We start from the raw sequence: 17,870 nt of genomic DNA, 5'->3' as shown, positions 1-17,870 counted from the left end.
TATTTGGGTTATTCCTCTATCTTAGCTATTGTGAATAATACTGCAATAATCATAGGAGTTTGGATAATGATTTGATTTCCTTTGGATATATACCAAGTGGTATTGCTAGCATGTGGTACTTCTATTTTTATATTTTTGAGGAACATCTGTGTAGTATTCCACCCATTGTAACAATTTCAATTCATCACCATGATGTACAAATGAACTGAATATATCCTGAATATGTAGATACACAACTTGATTTACACAGGAGATAATTTGTGCATGTATTTCAAATCAGGACCATTCAGGCAGGGCCACTTTTGTATTGCAAACAAGACAGGAATCAGAGCTCCTTCGAGGCTCTGTGGGCAAGGCATACATGCTCTGCACCTGTCATTAGGTTTGGATTGTTGCAGGAAACAAGGCAGGTCATGGGTAAGACAGCAAGAAAGGGAAAACAGGAGACACTGAGACAGGGACCATGGATGTAGTCAGGGCCTCTGTAGGGGCAATGTGGGATATTTGCCATCAGAGCAATGTAACTACATGCAAGGAAACCCCCCTACTAAAACTCTATGTTAAACATTGAGCTCTAGAATCATTCTAAAGTGAAATCAGTTAATGTTTCCCAGATAAAGAAGAGTAACACTTGTTTTATTATGCTAATCATTTGTAACCATGTGTAAAATTCACTTTAGCATGCGAAAAGGCCCAGGCCTATGTGCTGTCTTTCCTCCTTCAGATCTGACAAGGTGATTTTGCAAACTGAGCAACTAACTTAGCCTGCAGACCCAATTGTAGACGGCATGGTAAAAGGCAGGAAGAATTCCATCTTAAATAAAAGATTGCATTTTAACACCCAAGGAAGTTCAAGAGGCAAGATTCTTTAGCAAGTAGACAATAACTCAGCCCACCTTGGGGGCTGGGCAGGCAGCCTTTTGATGTGCTCCCAGACCAAGGTTCCGGTGTCCCAGAGAGAAATCAAGGCAGGAAATTCCTTGTGTTAAGTTAATTTTTAATATTCAGGGACCACTTAACAAGCTCCCCACCCCTCAGTTTTTTCATGTTGTCGAAAAATCCTCAACTACCTATAAAACCCACTAGACAACGCACCACTACGGACTCTCTTGTTAGCTCCTGGCGTGAGCCAGGAGCTCTGTCCTTTCACTTTATCTCTAAATAAAAGCCTGTACCTTGCTCTCCTACCTTGACTGTTTGTGAAGCTCATTCTTTGGTTCTGCAAACAAGAACCCCAGCATCAATCTGAGAATAAGAATTACACATACACACAAAACCAATTTACGTGGGCATAAGGGAAATCATATACATTCTTTACCTTTTCATCTGTAGTGAACATATTTTAATAGATTTCATGTGACTTTTAATTTTTAGTACACATGAAAAATTTATTTCAGAGTTGACCTCAAAAATTCTGAGGGCTAGTGATGGATATTTATTTGGACAAAATTAATACGTAAATATCTAAATCTATCACTCTAGTATCTAAATTACTAGCAGAGCAACCAGAGAATGTCTCTTAAATCTCTGAATCTACTCTTATCTGTAAATTGCCAGATTACATCAGCCTCAAGAGCTAACGGTCAAGTTAATCGTGACACACAGATTTTGACACACGTCAGACCGCACCTAGTATAAAAGGTCAGTAAAAATTTACAGCTTGAACTTCTTTTCCATGTAAGGACCTCATGTCGCTTCAGAACTTGTTTCTCCAAATCATTGAGAAACCATGTGATTTTGCTTTCCTCCTGTGTGTATTTTCAGTAAGGCTGATATCCCAATCACAAATTAGGTGGAATTTAAAAAATGAAGTCAGTTGAAAATCTAATTTAAATGGTCTGTGAAAGTAAAATAGCTTGGCGGCCTTGTGGCGAGCGGGTGTGCGGAGGGGGACCCTCTGGGCGTGGGGCTGGAGGGGCGTGGCCCTCCGAGGGGCGTGGCTGGCCGGGCAAGGGCGCGGCTCCGATTGAAATTCAAGAATTATAAACCAGAGGCAGTAGATTCTTGACATGGAGAACAAAGCCCATAATACAATAGGAGTTTCTCCTTGTGAGGCCAAGCTTCAGGAATTAATGGAACTAACTGACATTGTGGTGGGATTACTTAGACAGAAGCTGTTCAGTCTGGAGAAATGTAACTTCAATTTTCCTAGTTTGACTCAGAATTATGAAGGACAACTACAAACTTGGAAAGCTCAATTTTCCAAACCAACGAATAGCTTTGAAAGACTGAAATTACACTAAATGAAACAAAACAAATTTTGATGAAAAGAATTACAGCACCCTGAAGAAATACCCTTTGAACTGAGCAACTTGAATCAGAAATTAGAGGAAAAGCACAAAGTTACCAGACCCAACTAAATGGTAAGAAACAGTGCACAGAAAACATCAGCTCTGAAACTCCTAAGCTGGTTTGTGAACCAGATCACAGTTTTGAAAATGAAAGAGATGAGACCATTATTGAAAAATTAAAATCATCTGTGAGTGGGATAGCATTAAGCAGGAATAAGCTACAAGATGAAAATCAGAAGCTCTTACAGGAACTAAAAATGTACCAAAGACAGTGCCAGGCCGTGGAAGCAGGACTTTCAGAGGTGAAAAGTGAGTTGCAGTCACGTGATGATCTCTTGAGAATCACAGAAATGGAATGACTGCCCCTGCAGAGAGAATTATTAAGAATAGGAGAGTGCCAAGATGCTCAAGAAAATAAAGACTTGGATCTTCTTACTCACCTCCTATGAAAGAACCAGAAAGGAAAAAGAAAGAGGTGTTTTCAGTGACCCCAGGTAAACTAAATCATGAAAAAAAGAACTGCGCAAGATAAGAAGCCAACTCTATCAGGCGGAAGAGCACCTCAGCTCTGAGTGGAAAAAGATGAGTGAGGCAGGAGATCTGCGACCCAACAGAGGAGCTTCATCAGAAAGATATCACCATAGCAGCGATCATGAAGAAAGCCTCCCTTCTGGAAAGACAGTTAAAAACGGAGTTAGAAATAAAAGAAAAAATGTTAGCAAAACAGCAGGTCTCAGACATGAGGTATAAAGCCGTCAGAACTGAAAACACACATCTAAAAGGAATGATGGGAGATTTAGACCCGGGACAGTACATGAGTGTAAGATAAATTCTAGCCAAAATAAGCAGGCAACGAGAGGCAACAAAGGGCCAGGTAATTTATTTGAATGCCCCAGGGCGAGGTTCCACGGTCTGGTTATCACAGGCCGGGGAAGTCACACGAAAGTAGACAAGCAGCTAGTTTTTAAAGAAGGTAGGGGAAGGCAGAGCTTATATTTACAGCATTGGAAGGATTGGCTAGCCTAAGGCACCTTTTTCAGGTTGGGAGGGGGCAGGAGCCGGGGACTTTGGCACGTCATCAGTGTCTGACGTTCTTACCCCTCTCCCCAGTGCCTTCAACCTTACATTTCAGCCTTTTGGTCATAATGGGCAACGACTTGAACTGGCTACTTCTGGCTGACAATGGGTGTTGTGGTGGTGGGGGGCGGTTTTGTAGCATGTCGTTACATTGCTCTGACTGCAAACATCTAACCCTGCTTTCTTTAGAGGCTTCCACTTCACTCCATCTAAGTTTATGGTTTCTGTCTTATTTTCTCTTCTACAGATAGAGACTCTAGCTGCTGCCAGGGAAAAGGGGTGATGACTGCTCTGGCTGCTACATGCCGAGAAGGGGCGCAGTAAAGGGTACAGCTAGGCTTCTATCACTGGTCAGTTGAGAGGGCCTCAGAAAGTTAGCGCTTTTATTCTGGAAGGAAATATTTGGTGAGATTAAGAACGCATGGTTGAATATGAGAACTAGAAATATGAAGAGTTTAATTGAGCATTATAGCCAGGTATTATGGGGAAATTAAAATTCTGGATTGAGTTTACATATCAATGACTAGTATTAGGATTTAGTATAGATATGACTGTATTATTGAAACAATACTTTTCTCTAAAATCACCCTTATTTTTATTAGAAATAGCTAGATTAAGAAAATAATTAACACTTGGCTTTATCATTTGCATAAGTGCAGCAAGAAGAGCAATTGATTATACAGTCTCTTTTAAATGTGCTTTGCTGGAACTTTTTGTAAGGAATTTCAGATTGAACTTTTAAAGGCCTCTTGAGGCCAGAAAGCCGAGTAAGACTTGCCATCAGGTTGTGCCTGCAGTACGGGTAGATTTGGGTGAATTCTTCTCTTGTGGTTCCCAAGACATTCTTGAGGTTCCTGCACCTGCCAGGAAGTGACCTTCTTTACTCACCTGGTCAGGCTGCTGGGAACTCTGTAAGCAAGGTACCAGGCTAGTTCTTCTAAGGGACTTTGTTGGCTTTGTAAAGTCAATCTTAGTTCCTTAAAGCTGTCTGTTCATATTTGAGTTTACACACGTTTCTCAGGAATGACGTTCCAGTCAAAGCTTTGGTAATATAACTAGTGTTTTTAATTGGTCCTCTTACAAGGAAAGCAGATTCTTATTGAACTTGTGCAAATAAATATATTGCCATGAAATATAAAAATAGTCACTGACAGTTTTTAAATTCTGAAGGGATCAGGTAGAGAGAAAGATCAAGTTTCAATTCTGCTTATAAAGGCAGTCATTTACTAAACTGTTGTTAGCTTAAGAGAAAAAGCTTAAAACACTTTTTCAACAACATTGGAAACAAAAAGTCATAAAATCATTTTTTTAGTTTACTTAATCTTATGTAACTAATACTTGTTCAGCTGAAATCTAGTTTTTTACTAGTTTAGGAGTAATAAAACAGTGAGTATAGATGACAAAAGACTTACAAATGACAATGGTTAAAGATCTGATGACAGCTTACTGTAAGACAGTTGTCATAAGGAAATTGGGATATTTCTGTAACACAAAACATTCAGTAACAAAGTTTAGCATCATTCTCTGTGACAGTGCTTTCTAGGTAATTAAGCAGGTAAATAAGCCAAATTAGCCAAATATTTTCCTCAATGAGAAGAAATTCTTCTGACATGTTCTAGGGGCCTTTTGGAAAATATTAGAGTGAACTAGAGGTAAAAAGCACTTTTTGAATTTGATTTTGGGAAGCTGTTAAAAGTTTTAAGGCACTTGCTTAAATAGGATTATAGGTTGCTATGAAGCAATACTTATCTATTTAACCAGAGTAACAACAACATACCTTAAAGGCAAATAAAGAAGGTTATACAGTTGTTAGCAAACTTAAGATTTTAGTCCTTTTAATATTAAGATCTCATTTTCTTAAATATTCTGACAACTCATTGAGACTTTTAAGCTTGAGAAACTGCTTTGATAAAATAGAGAACTCATTACAATCTTTTAATATTAAGAGCAGATTAGCAGTTAAGAAAACTTTATTTTTTTAACTGAAAACAAAATTTTAATTTTGCTGTGTAATTGATACTGGGATTTATCTGCTACACTTGTTTAGTTTACTTATTTTTAACTATGCTAGGTTATGTACAAGACCTTTACTGAATATTAGACAAAGCCAAGCTTTTAGGCATTTATTCTTAAAAGATTTAGCAGATAACATCAACTTAAATGACATTAGGTAAACTTAGGCAGCTGATAACAAGGACATGCCTCCCTCAGCCAAATTCAAATTAGCATTAATGCTTAACATTTTTTTATCAGATTTCCTGGAAGTTTTAGAATGCCTAATTTTCACAAGCACTTGTTTTTAAATCAATTTTTATTAATATCATCTGGAGGTAGAAAAATATTTCTCATTTACACACCTAGACACACAAACATACAAATTGAGACACAACAAGTACAGTCAGCAACACTTTTTACACAAAAACTTATACACAGATAGACAAACTGATGTAAAGACTTGAGTCACTGATATCCAATTGCCTTCCCTCTCCTCAGCTTCTTGTCTGTGGCTTCTGGAACCAGAGGGCAGGAGGAGTGTGTTCCAGTGTGGGAAGAGGGCAGTGAAGGGGGAAGGAGGGGGTGGGGTGCAGCCACTGGAAGAGGAGAAAAGGACAAGGGAATGGCTGAGAATGTAGGACTTTAAGATGGCGGCGACACGTGTGAAGACAAAGGACTTAAAGATGGTGGTGGAGAGAGGGGGTGGGGATCACGTGTTGAGGGAGGTGGGCGACTGGTTTTCTGGCAGATCAGAAAAGGAAGGACTGGGCAGAGTAAGAGGCTGACAATCTTAACTGGAGATCAGGCCAGGAGAACCTGAGTCATTGAACACTTAACATAAAGGTCTGGACGGGAGTGCAAAGTCCAAAAAGCCTACACATATGGGATTTCACTCTACTCTCCATTCTAGCGGCAATAATTAGTTAAGTCTCTGAGGAGGCCAAAATTGAAAGTTCCCTCAGGGGGCCAGCGAGATTGATTGTCCAAGGGATACTGAGGCCTGGCCTCAAAGCAAAGAAAGACTAGCTTCTGTTTGCAAACTTCCCAGGACAAACATACAGTAGCCAAATTAGAAATGAGACACTGCAGCAGGGTCTGAGCCTCCGCTTTTGAGGGCTGGTTCCCCATGTCTGTGCCACTTCCCAACTAATCCTGCTGAGAGGAGCGCCCAGAGTCCCAAGTGCACCAAGTCAGGGGAGGGGGAGATGGCCTGGGAGCCTGGGTGAGGTATGTCTCCCCCACCGCAGGGCCAGGGGTGGGTATCCCAGATACTTACAATGGAAGGGCTGAATGCCCAGACCTGGACGTACGCATGATTTCTAACAGACCAGGTGAAATGAAGTTAGGAAGGGAAGCAGACTGGGGAAAACTGAGGGACTCACCAGAAAATAGTCCATGCAGTGGAGAGCAGGCTGAAGTCCTGGGTCCGGGTAGGAGGGGGCGGGGCCACCATGGCTGGTTGGGGCCCCGTGCTCACATTCCTTCCCAGGGTTTCCACACCAAATGTAAGATAAATTCTAGCGGAAATAAGCAGGCAACGAGAGGCAACAAAGGGCCAGGAATTTATTTAATGCCCCCAGATGAGGTTCCACAGTCTGGTTATCACAGACCAGGGAAGTCACGCAAAAGTAGACAGGCAGCGAGTTTTTAAAGAAGGTAGGGGAAGGCAGAGCTTAGATTTATAGCGGCATGAGGATTGGCTATCCTAAGGCACATTTTTCAGGTTGGGAGGGGCAGCAGCTGGGGACTTTGGCACGTCATCAGTGTCTGACGTGCTCACCCCTCCCCCCGGTGTCTTCAATCTTACAATGACAAATGAAATTACTGATATTAAGGGTATGGGCTTCACTAACAGGGAACATTCAAGTCATGCGTCTATTAACAAACTGGAATATGAGAATGAAAGGCTCCAAAACAATCTTGCAGAACTCCAGACCAGAGTAAAATCAGCATGGGCTAATCAAAATACCTGTGAAGAAACAGGGCGGTAAGCCTACCACAGCCAAATAAAAATGGAAAAAGAGGAAGATAGACTCAGCTGAGACCATGAGCCAAACAAAAACACAACACCCCTGTTGCCACCTATGCCATTTCAAACCAAAGAAATGACCAGTCCTTTGGATAGTGAAGATGAAGTATTCCCACTGTCTCCCCTAGATACATCTTTCCCAGCTTCTTTGGCTGCACAGCAGTTCCTTCTAGAGGAAGAGAAGCGAGCAAAAGAATTTGGAAGACTTCTGAATACACATATTGATGAACTGCAAAGACATACAGAATTTACTCTTAATAAATACACCAAGCTCAAAAAAAAACAGACACGTATGACCTTTTAAACTGTTTTATTTGCTTCCCCTACCCCAAGAAAAAAAGCTCTTGCGAAATATTTACCAAAAGCTGATTAATGAAACTGAGAAATTTTGTTCTGTTTTTTTGACTAAGTCATTTTTGTAAGGCAGCTAGAAAATAGTATTTTGTTCATTAAAGCTGTTTGTGTTTCTGCATTAACATAATTAATTGTTTGGATATAGAGTTACTATAAAATAAACATGACTACAAAAGAGGCTTTTTTATCCAGTCTAAGAAATATTTTGGAATTAAATATGCAGGTTTTTTTCCCACTTGAATCATGTATACTGAAAACCCATTTCCTCTGTAACGAGACAACATGAGGGAAAGGGAAGAGCCGTATTTCAAGAGTAAGCAAATCAAGTACAGCTCAGTTGTCTAAGGTTTGAAAACTCACGGATTTTGTTTTGTTTTGTTTTGTTTTTTTGTTTTAGAGGGCATCTCTCATATTTACTGATCAAATGATTGTTAACAACAATAAAATTCTGTATAGGGGCTCAATGCACAATCATTAATCAACCCCAAGCCTAATTCTCAAAAATCTCCAATCTTCTGAAGCATAACAAGTTCTTACATGGTGAACAAGTTCTTACATAGTGAATAAGCTCTTACATGGTGAACAGTGCAAGGGCAGTCATATCACAGAAACTTTCAGGAAAACTCAAGGATTTTTACAAAAGAAAGCACTAAGTATTTTTTGGCTATATAAACATCCTAAAATTTATTTTAGTAAAAAGAAAGGTACAGCTTTACTGTTCCTGCAGTCATCTTTACAATGTCTCTGTTTTAGCACAAGACATGGAATGTGTTATTTACACAGTGACATATATGTGTCAAAGATGAATGCTTTCCTGTTAGTACTAAGTACTTCTTGGACATGAACATGGTAAAATATAAATATGCTTTATATTTTGTAAGAGGTAAAAGAGGTATAAATGTAACTGTTGTTACATTCTCCTTTTTAAGACCTGTTTTCATACAATAAAGGAATGTAAAATTCTATGGATTGAAAGCATAAATGCCAAATCTATATAGAACAGTAATAGCATGACAGCAAACAATGAAACTCAAGTTATAAATACAACCAAAAAGTAAAATAAAAGGGAAATATTTACAGGAGAACAAAAGCAATCAGTATTTCTTAGACCTTGAAACATATTCAATGACTGAGGTTTCTTCCCTTTCAGATGCATCACTTTTTTTTTTTTAGAGAGCATCTCTCATATTGATCAAATGGTTGTTAACAACAATAAAATTCTGTATAGGGACTCAATGCTCAATGTACAATCATTAATCCACCCCAAGCCTAATTCTCATCAGTCTCCAATCTTCTGAAGCATAATGAACAAGTTCTTACATGGTGAACAAATTCTTACATAGTGAATAAGTTATTACATGGTGAACAGTACAAGGGCAGTCATCACAAAAACTTTCAGTTTTGATCACACATTATAAACTATAAACAATCAGGTCAAATATGAATATTCATTTGATTTTTTATACTTGACTTATATGTGAATCCCACATTTCTCTATTATTATTATTATTGTTATTATTATTTTTTTTAATAAAATGCTGAAGTGGTAGGTAGATGCAAGATAAAGGTAGAAAACATAAGAGAGCAAATGTAGATGATCAGGTGTGTGCCTGTAGATTAAGTGTTAATCCAAGCTAGACAAGGGCAACAAAACATCCACGGATGCAGATTTCTCTCAAAACAGGGGGGGTGATGTTCTAAGCCTCACCTCTGTTGATCCCCAATTTCTCACCTGATGGCCCCCCTGCAACTTTGCATGTCTTAGGTTGTTCCTCCCTTGAGGAATCGTACCTGTCTCTGGCTAACCAGTCATCTTCCGGGGCCATACAGGGAAATGTAAAGTTGGTAAGTGAGAGAGAGGCAATATTGTTTGAAAAGGTTAGCTTTTTACTTCTTTGCAGATTTATGCCCTGTGGCTTTTATGCCCAGTATTTGTCTTGAGGTATCTTTGCCACTTGGAAGAATTATGATACTTGGTAAATTCGATATGAGGCACAAATTTGATTTAAGGGTTGTAATTAGGAAGGAAGAAGAAAAGCTTATAGGAGTAGCAGATGGAAGATAACATGGGAAGATTGATTATTTCTTTGACATATCTTCTTGTAGAGTAACTTAAGCACGTATAGGTTTTAAACTACTAATTAAATTCCGTACACACATTAACATAATAGGAATACAGTTACATAACCAAAGCAGACCTATAATTACCAGCCATCTCCAGTGAAACCAAGAAAACCAGTTAGGCACCCTAGGCACTTGTGAAAACTTATCTATGATATGGTGGATACTGTCCAACTGAACTTGAACAGTCTGAGAGAAATCAGACAAATTAAAACAACCCACTCCTGGGGACTGTTCACATCCCATATGTTCTTTTAACAGTAGACATTCTGTAGTTGTAGGATTTTGGAGTGCTACAATTTGCACTTCTCCTAATTCTTGGTTGAGTTCCAACAGTATAGATCCAGTCAAATTTGTTGTTTTACTGTATGCACAGGCCAGTTTATATATGTCTTTCTTCATTCCAACGGCAAGTCCAGGAACTGGTGGGATGAATGCAGCTACAACAGCAGCATCGCCTGGATCTTTGTTGAGGTTTTTTTGATGATCATCTTTTGGTAAGACTCTTCCCGAGAGTGCTGATGTTGGAAGTTCTTCTTTATATCATATCTTAGTTCATTTTCAGGGTAGACAAATTAGGCTTTGATCCTCTGTATAAACACAAACAGACACTTTGCCCACATGTTGATATGCCCTTTATACCATTGTGTAGAACTCATTGGAGGTCATCAAACAGGAACTGCTTTTTTTTTTTCTTTTTTTAAGAGAAAGGAATATTATCAGAAAAATGTACCTCCATAACCGATCATCTGACACCCTTTAAGTGATCAAAATTAAGGATATTTAAAGCATGCATTAATCGTTGATTTACAGTTAGTTTTAACCTATCAGGGAGTAGTCCCCCTTTTCTTTATTCCTTTTTTTCATCATTAATCTACACTTACATGAAGAATATTATGTTTACTAGGCTCTCCCCTATACCAGGCCCCCCCTATAAAGCACTTTATAGTCACTGTCCATCAGCATAGCAAAATGTTGTAGAATCACTACTTGTCTTCTCTGTGTTGTACAGTCCTCCCCATTCTCCCTCCCCCCTTGCATGCTAATCTTAATACCCCCCTTTTTCTCCCCCCTCTTATCGCTCCCTATCCACCCATCCTCCCCAGTCCCTTTCCCTTTGGTACCTGTTAGTTCATTCTGTGATTCTGCTGCTGTTTTGCCTTCTCTTCAGTTTTTCCTTTGTTCTTATACTTCACAGATGAGTGAAATCATTTGGTATTTCTCTTTCTCCGCTTGGCTTATTTCACTGAGCATAATACCCTACAGCTCCATTCATGTTGCTGCAAATGGTAGGATTTGTCCTCTTCTTATGGCTGAGTAGTATTCCATTGTGTATATGTACCACATCTTCTTTATCCATTCATCTACTGATGGACACTTAGGTTGCTTCCAATTCTTGGCTATTGTGAATAGTGCTGTGATAAACACGGGGGTGCATCTGTCTTTCTCAAACTTGATTGCTGCATTCCTAGGGTAAATTCCTAGGAGTGGAATTCCTGAGTCAAATGGTAAGTCTGTTTTGAGCATTTTGATGAACCTCCATACTGCTTTCCATGATGGTTGAACTAATTTACATTCCCACCAGCAGTGTAGGAGGGTTCTGCTTTCTCCACAGCCTTGCCAACATTTGTTGTTGTTTGTCTTTTGGATGGCAGCCATCCTTACTGGTGTGAGGTGATACCTCATTGTAGTTTTAATTTGCATTTCTCTGATAATTAGTGATGTGGAGCATCTTTTCATGTGTCTGTTGGCCATCTGTATTTCTTTTCTGGAGAAATATCTGTTCAGTTCCTCTGACCATTTTTTAATTGGGTTATTTGTTTTTTGTTTGTTGAGGCATGTGAGCTCTTTATATATTGTGGACGTCAAGCCTTTATCGGATCTGTCATTTTCAAATATATTCTCCCATATTGTAGGGTTCCTTTTTGTTCTATTGATGGTGTCTTTTGCTGTACAGAAGCTTTTCAGCTTAATATAGTCCCACTTGTTCATTTTTGCTGTTGTTTTCCTTGCCTGGAGAGGTATGTTCAAGAAGAGGTCACTCATGTTTATGTCTAAAAGGCTTTTGCCTATGTTTTGTTTTTTTCTAAGAATTTTATAGTTTCATGACTTACATTCAGATCTTTTGATTCAGATCACAAAAGACATTTTGAATTTACTTTTGTGTATGGGGTTAGACAATGGTCCAGTTTCATTCTCCTACATGTAGCTGTCCAGTTTTGACAGCACCATCTGTTGAAGAGACTGTCATTTCGCCATTGCATGTCCATGGCTCCTTTATCAAACATTAATTGACCATATATGTTTGGGTTAATGTCTGGAGTCTCTAATCTGTTCCACTGGTCTGTGGCTCTGTTCTTGAGCCAGTACCAAATTGTCTTGATTACTATGGCTTTGTAGTAGAGCTTGAAGATGGGGAGTGAGATCCCCCCTACCTTATTCTTCTTTCTCAGGATTGCTTTGGCTATTCAGGGTCTTTGGTGTTTCCATATGAATGTTTGAAATATTTGTTCCCGTTCATTGAAGAATGTTGCTGGTAATTTGATAGGGATTGCATCAAATCTGTATATTGCTTTTGGCTGGATGGCCATTTGGACTATATTAATTCTTCCTAGCCATGAGCATGGGATGAGTTTCTGTTTGTTAGTGTCCCCTTTAATATCTCCTAAGAGTGACTTGTAGATTTCAGGGTATAGTTCTTTCACTTCTTTGGTTGGGTTTATTTCTAGGTATTTTATTCTTTTTGATGCAATTGTGAATGGAATTGTTTTCCTGATTTCTCTTTCTATTGGTTCTTTGTTAGTGTATAGGAAAGCTACAGATTTCTGTTTGTTAATTTTGTATCCTGCAACTTTGCTGTATTCTGATATCAGTTCTAGTAATTTTGGAGTGGAGTCTTTAGGGTTTTTTAAGTACAATATCATATCATTTGCAAATAGTAACAGTTTAACTTCTTCTTTACCAATCTGGATTCCTTGTATTTCGTTGTTTTGTCTTAATGCCGTGGCTAGGACCTCCAGTACTATGTTAAATAACAGTGGGGAGAGTGGGCATCCCTGTCTTGTTCTGGATCTCAGAGGAAAAGCTTTCAGCTCCTCGCTGTTCAGTATAATGTTGACTGTGGTTTTATCATATATGGCTTTTATTGTGTTGAGTTATTTGCCCTCTATTCCCATTTTGCTGAGAGTTTTTATCATGAATGGATGTTGAATTTTGTCAAATGCTTTTTCAGCATCTACGGAGATGATCATGTGGTTTTTCTCTTTCTTTTTGTGATGTGGTGGGTGATGTTGATGGATTTTTGAATACTGTACCATCCTTGCATCCCTGGGATGAATCCCACTTTGTCATGGTGTATGATCCTGTCGATATATTTTTGAATTTGGTTTGCTAATATTTTATTGAGTATTTTTGCATGTACATTCATCAGGGATATTAGCCTGTAATTTTCTTTTTTGGTGGGGTCTTTGCCTGGTTTTGCTATTAGGGTGATGTTGGCTTCATAGAATGAATTTGGGAGTATTCCCTCCTCTTCTATTTTTTGGAAAACTTTAAGGAGAATGGGTATTATGTCTTCTCTTTGTGTCTGATAAAATTCTGAGGTAAATCCGTCTGGCCCGGGTGTTTTGTTCTTGGGTAGTTTTTTGATTACCGTTTCAATTTCTTTGCTCATAATTGATTTGTTTAACTTTTGTGTTTCTTCCTTGGTCAGTCTCAGAAGGTTGTATTTTTCTAGGAAGTTGTTCATTTCTTCTAGGTTTTCCAGCTTGTTGGCATATAGGTTTTCATAGTAGTCTTTAATAATTCTTTGTATTTCTCTATAGTCTATCATGATTTTTCCATTCTCATTTCTGATTCTGTTGATTTGTGTTGATTCTCTTTTTCTCTTAATGAGTGTGGCTAGAGGTTTATCTATTTTGTTTATTTTCTCAAAGAACCAGCTCTTGGTTTCATTGATTTTTGCTATTGTTTTATTCTTCTCAATTTTGTTTATTTCTTCTCTGATCTTTGTTATGTCCCTCCTTCTGCTGACTTTAGGCCTCATTTCTTCTTCTTTTTCCAGTTTCAATAATTGTGATGTTAGACTATTCATTTGGGATTGTTCTTCCTCTTCAAGTGTACCTGGATCGCTATATACATTTCTCTTAAGACTGCTTTCGCTGAGTCCCACAGAAGTTGGGGCTGTGTGTTGCTTTCATTTGTTTCCATATATTCCTTGATCTCTATTTTAATTTGCTTGTTGATCCATTGATTTTTTAGGAGCATGTTGTTAAGCCTCCATGTGTTTGTGAGCCTTTTTGTTTTCTTTGTAGAATTTATTTCTACTTTTATACCTTTGTGGTCTGAAAAGTTGGTTGGTAGCATTTCAATATTTTGAAATTTACTGAGGCTCTTTTTGTGGGCTATTATGTGGTCTATTCTGGAGAATGTTCCATGTGCACTTGAGAAGAATGTATATCCTGTTGCTTTTGGATGTAGAGGTCTACAGATGTCTATTAGGTCCATCTGTTCTAGTATGTTGTTCAGTGCCTGTGTGTCCTTACTTATTTTCTGCCCGGTGGATGTATCCTTTGGGGTCAGTGGTGTGTTGAAGTCTCCTAAAATGAATGCATTGCAGCCTTTTTCCCCCTTTAGTTCTGTTAGTATTTGTTTCACATATGCTGGTGCTCCTGTGTTGGGTGCATATATATTTAGAATGGTTATATCCTCTTGTTGGACTGAGCCCTTTATCATTATGTAGTGTCCTTCTTTATCTCTTGCTACTTTCTTTGTTTTGAAGTCTATTTTGTCTGATATTAGCACTGTAACCCCTGCTTTCTTCTCTCTGTTGCTTGCGTGAAATATGTCTTTCCATCCCTTGACTTTTAGTCTGTGCATGTCTTTGGGTTTGAAGGTGAGTCTCTCGTAAGCAGCCTAAAGATGGGTCTTGCCTTTTTATCCGTTCTTTACTCTGTGTCTTTTGATTGGTGCATTGTCTTTTTACATTTAGGGTGACAATTGAAAGACATGTACTTATTGCCATTGTAGGCTTTAAATTCGTGGTTACCAAAGGTTCAAGATTAGCCTCTTTAGTATCTTACTGCCTAACATAGCTTGCTTTTTTGAGCTGTTATATATACTGTCTGGAGATTCTTTTCTTCTATCCCTTCTTTTTCCTCCTCCTCCATTCTTCAGATGTTGTGTGTTTTGTTCTGTGCTCTTTTTACGGGTGCTCCCATCTAGAGCATTCCCTGTTGATGCCTTGTAGAGGTTATTTGTGATAGGCAAATTCCCTCAACTTTTGCTTGTCTGGGAATTGTTTAATCCCTCCTTCATATTTAAATGATAATCATGCTGGATACATTATTCTTGGTTCAAGGCCCTTCTGTTTCATTGCATTAAATATATCATGCCATTCTCTTCTGGCCTGTAAGGCTTCTGTTGAGAAGTCTGATGATAGCCTGATGGGTTTTCCTTTATATGTGACCTTTTTCCTCTCTAGCTGCATTTAAAACTCTTTACTTGTCCTTGATCTTTGCCATTTTAATTATTATGTGTCTTGGTGTTATCCTCCTTCAGTCATTTCTGTTGGGAGTTCTGTGTATTTCCATGGTCTCTTCGATTATTTCCTCCCCCAGTTTGGGGAAGTTTTCAGCAATTATTTCTTCAAATACACTTTCTATCCCTTTTTCTCTCTCTTCTTCTTCTGGTACCCCTATAATACAGATACTGTTCCTTTTGGATTGGTCACACAGTTCTCTTAATATTGTTTCATTCTTGGAGATCCTTTTATCTCTCTCTATGTCAGCTTCTATGCGTTCCTGTTCTCTGGTTTCTATTCCATCAATGGCGTCTTGCATCTTATCCATTCTGCTTATAAATACTTCCAGAGTTTGTTTCACTTCTGTAATATTCTTCCTGTCATCTGTGATCTCCCTCCAGACTTCATCCCTTAGTTCTTGCATATTTCTCTGCATCTCCATCAGCATGTTTATGATTTTTATTTTGAATTCTTTTTCAGGAATACTGGTTAGGTCTGTCTCCTTCTCTGGTGTTGTCTCTGTGATAATTGTTTGCCTGTAATTTTGCCTTTTCATGGTGATAGAAATAGTTTGCCGAGCTGGGATGAGTGATGGCTGGAAGAACTTCCCTTCTTGTTGGTTTGTGGCTTTCCTCTCCTGGGAGAACAGCGACCTCTAATGGCTTGTACTGGGCAGCTGTGTGCAGACAGGGCTTCTGATTCCTGCCCAGCTGCTTTGGAGTTTATCACCACTGTTGCTGTTGGTGTGACCTGTGTTGGGCTGCTGTTCCAAAATGGTGGAGCTGCGTTGGAGGGGGAGTGGCCAGGAGGCTATTTATCTCCATGAGGGTCCTCCCTGCTCCCTGCTGCCCAGGGGGTTAGAGTGCCCAGAGATCCCCAGATTCCCTGCCTCTGGACTATGTGTCCCAGGACGTTTCAGTATGATTTTGGGGTCCCTGTCCCTTTAAGTTTCCAAAAAGCACTCGCCAAAAAAAAAAAAGCCACTCTCTTTTCTTTGTCCCCGCGTGCCGGCCTTAGGGACCCACTCACAAGTCTTGCTGTCCTGTTTCCCTAGTTTCCAGCACCCCATGCATGCACTGTGTCTGTGCTCTACTCTGGATGGCTGGGCCTGGGTATTCAGCATTCCTGGGCTCCCTTCCTCCTCACCGTTCTGACTCCTCGCCTCCCACAGGGAACTTGGGGGAGGGGCACTCGTGTCTTGCTGGGCTGGGGCTTGTATCTTACCCCCTTCATGAAGTGCTGGGTTCTCGCAGGTGTGGATGTGGTCTGGATGTTGTCCTGTGCCTCTGGTCTCTATTCTAGGAATAGTTGTCTTTGTTATATTTTCATTAATATATGTGGTTTTGGGAGGAGATTTCCACTGCTGTACTCACGTTGCCATCTTGGCTCCACCTCGAAAACTTTGTCCTTTTAACCAAGAGAAAATAAAGTTCTAGTATTGTAATGTACTTGGTATTAAACCTCATTTACTTCTGTCTCACACAGCATGACTACAAATGAAATTCCTTTTCCACAAGTCTTCTACAATTTCCTTTACACATTCAGATTTTGCACTGCGTTTTCCTTCTTTAAATAACCAGCCTCTCACCTTTAGGATAAAGTTACTTTATTTTTCCTTTAATAAAAATTCATTTCCATTTCTCATACATTCTGTTACAAAAAATACACATCTTCCTTTTCTTACAGACAGAGATGTTTCTCTTATTATTCCTAATGGCTTTATTTATGCTTTTTAAAATTTTAAACTTTTAAAAACTTTTATTTCTAGTGAAAACTAGTAGTAATTCTAAACTCTCTGTTATACCACCATTCTTTAAAACTGGCAATTCTATCAATGCATAATTTCTAGAAACATGTGCTTCCTCCTAGTACAGTCTTTCAATAAGCACAGAACGTATTTACTAACAGACCTAAATTTGTCTATGATTTCTCTGTAATAAGGAATCTAAAACAGTAAACTTACATTCAGTAATTGATATTTCATTATTTCCTCTTATTTGGAAATAATATAGGTATTCAATGAAAAACTAATCACTTAAGTTAGTTTAGCAAAATCATAATATTTCAGGTTACCAAAACCATTTTAAGGTTTTTCAAGTGTACATACCATAACACATAATTATTTCTAAAAAGTTCTACTAGTACACCTATTTGGTTTATTTGTTCTTAACAACCATGCTTGGATTGCCCACAAAATATTCATGAGATATCAAAGTCAGCCACTCTCCCAAGCCTTTACCTTACTGTTGAAATATTTAACAGATAACATCAATTTATATGACTCTAAGTAAACCCAGGCAGAATAAAAACTTTCATTTTAATGCTGATAACCTTCAATACATGCCCATTTTAATTAAATAACAAAGATTAGCATTGGTTTCAAATATTTTATCAGCCCACATGAACTTGAAAAGCTCTTGGGTTAGTTTTTGTCAGAATTTCTGAAAGTTTTGGAATGCTTAATTCTTAAAAGTGTGTGTTT

At 38.7% G+C, this 17,870-nt stretch overlaps 1 pseudogene; it reads left to right on the top strand.

The window, feature by feature from the left end:
* The first annotated feature begins 2,009 nt into the window (after positions 1-2,009).
* LOC108396258 (deuterosome assembly protein 1-like) lies at positions 2,010-7,696 on the top strand (annotated as a pseudogene).
* The last annotated feature ends 10,174 nt before the right edge of the window (positions 7,697-17,870 follow it).

The sequence above is a fragment of the Manis javanica genome, chromosome 14, assembly GCF_040802235.1.
Source record: "Manis javanica isolate MJ-LG chromosome 14, MJ_LKY, whole genome shotgun sequence".
Lineage (NCBI taxonomy): Eukaryota > Metazoa > Chordata > Mammalia > Pholidota > Manidae > Manis > Manis javanica.
The sequence above is the reverse complement of the archived record's forward strand: the minus strand, read 5'-3'. Positions and strand labels throughout refer to the sequence as shown.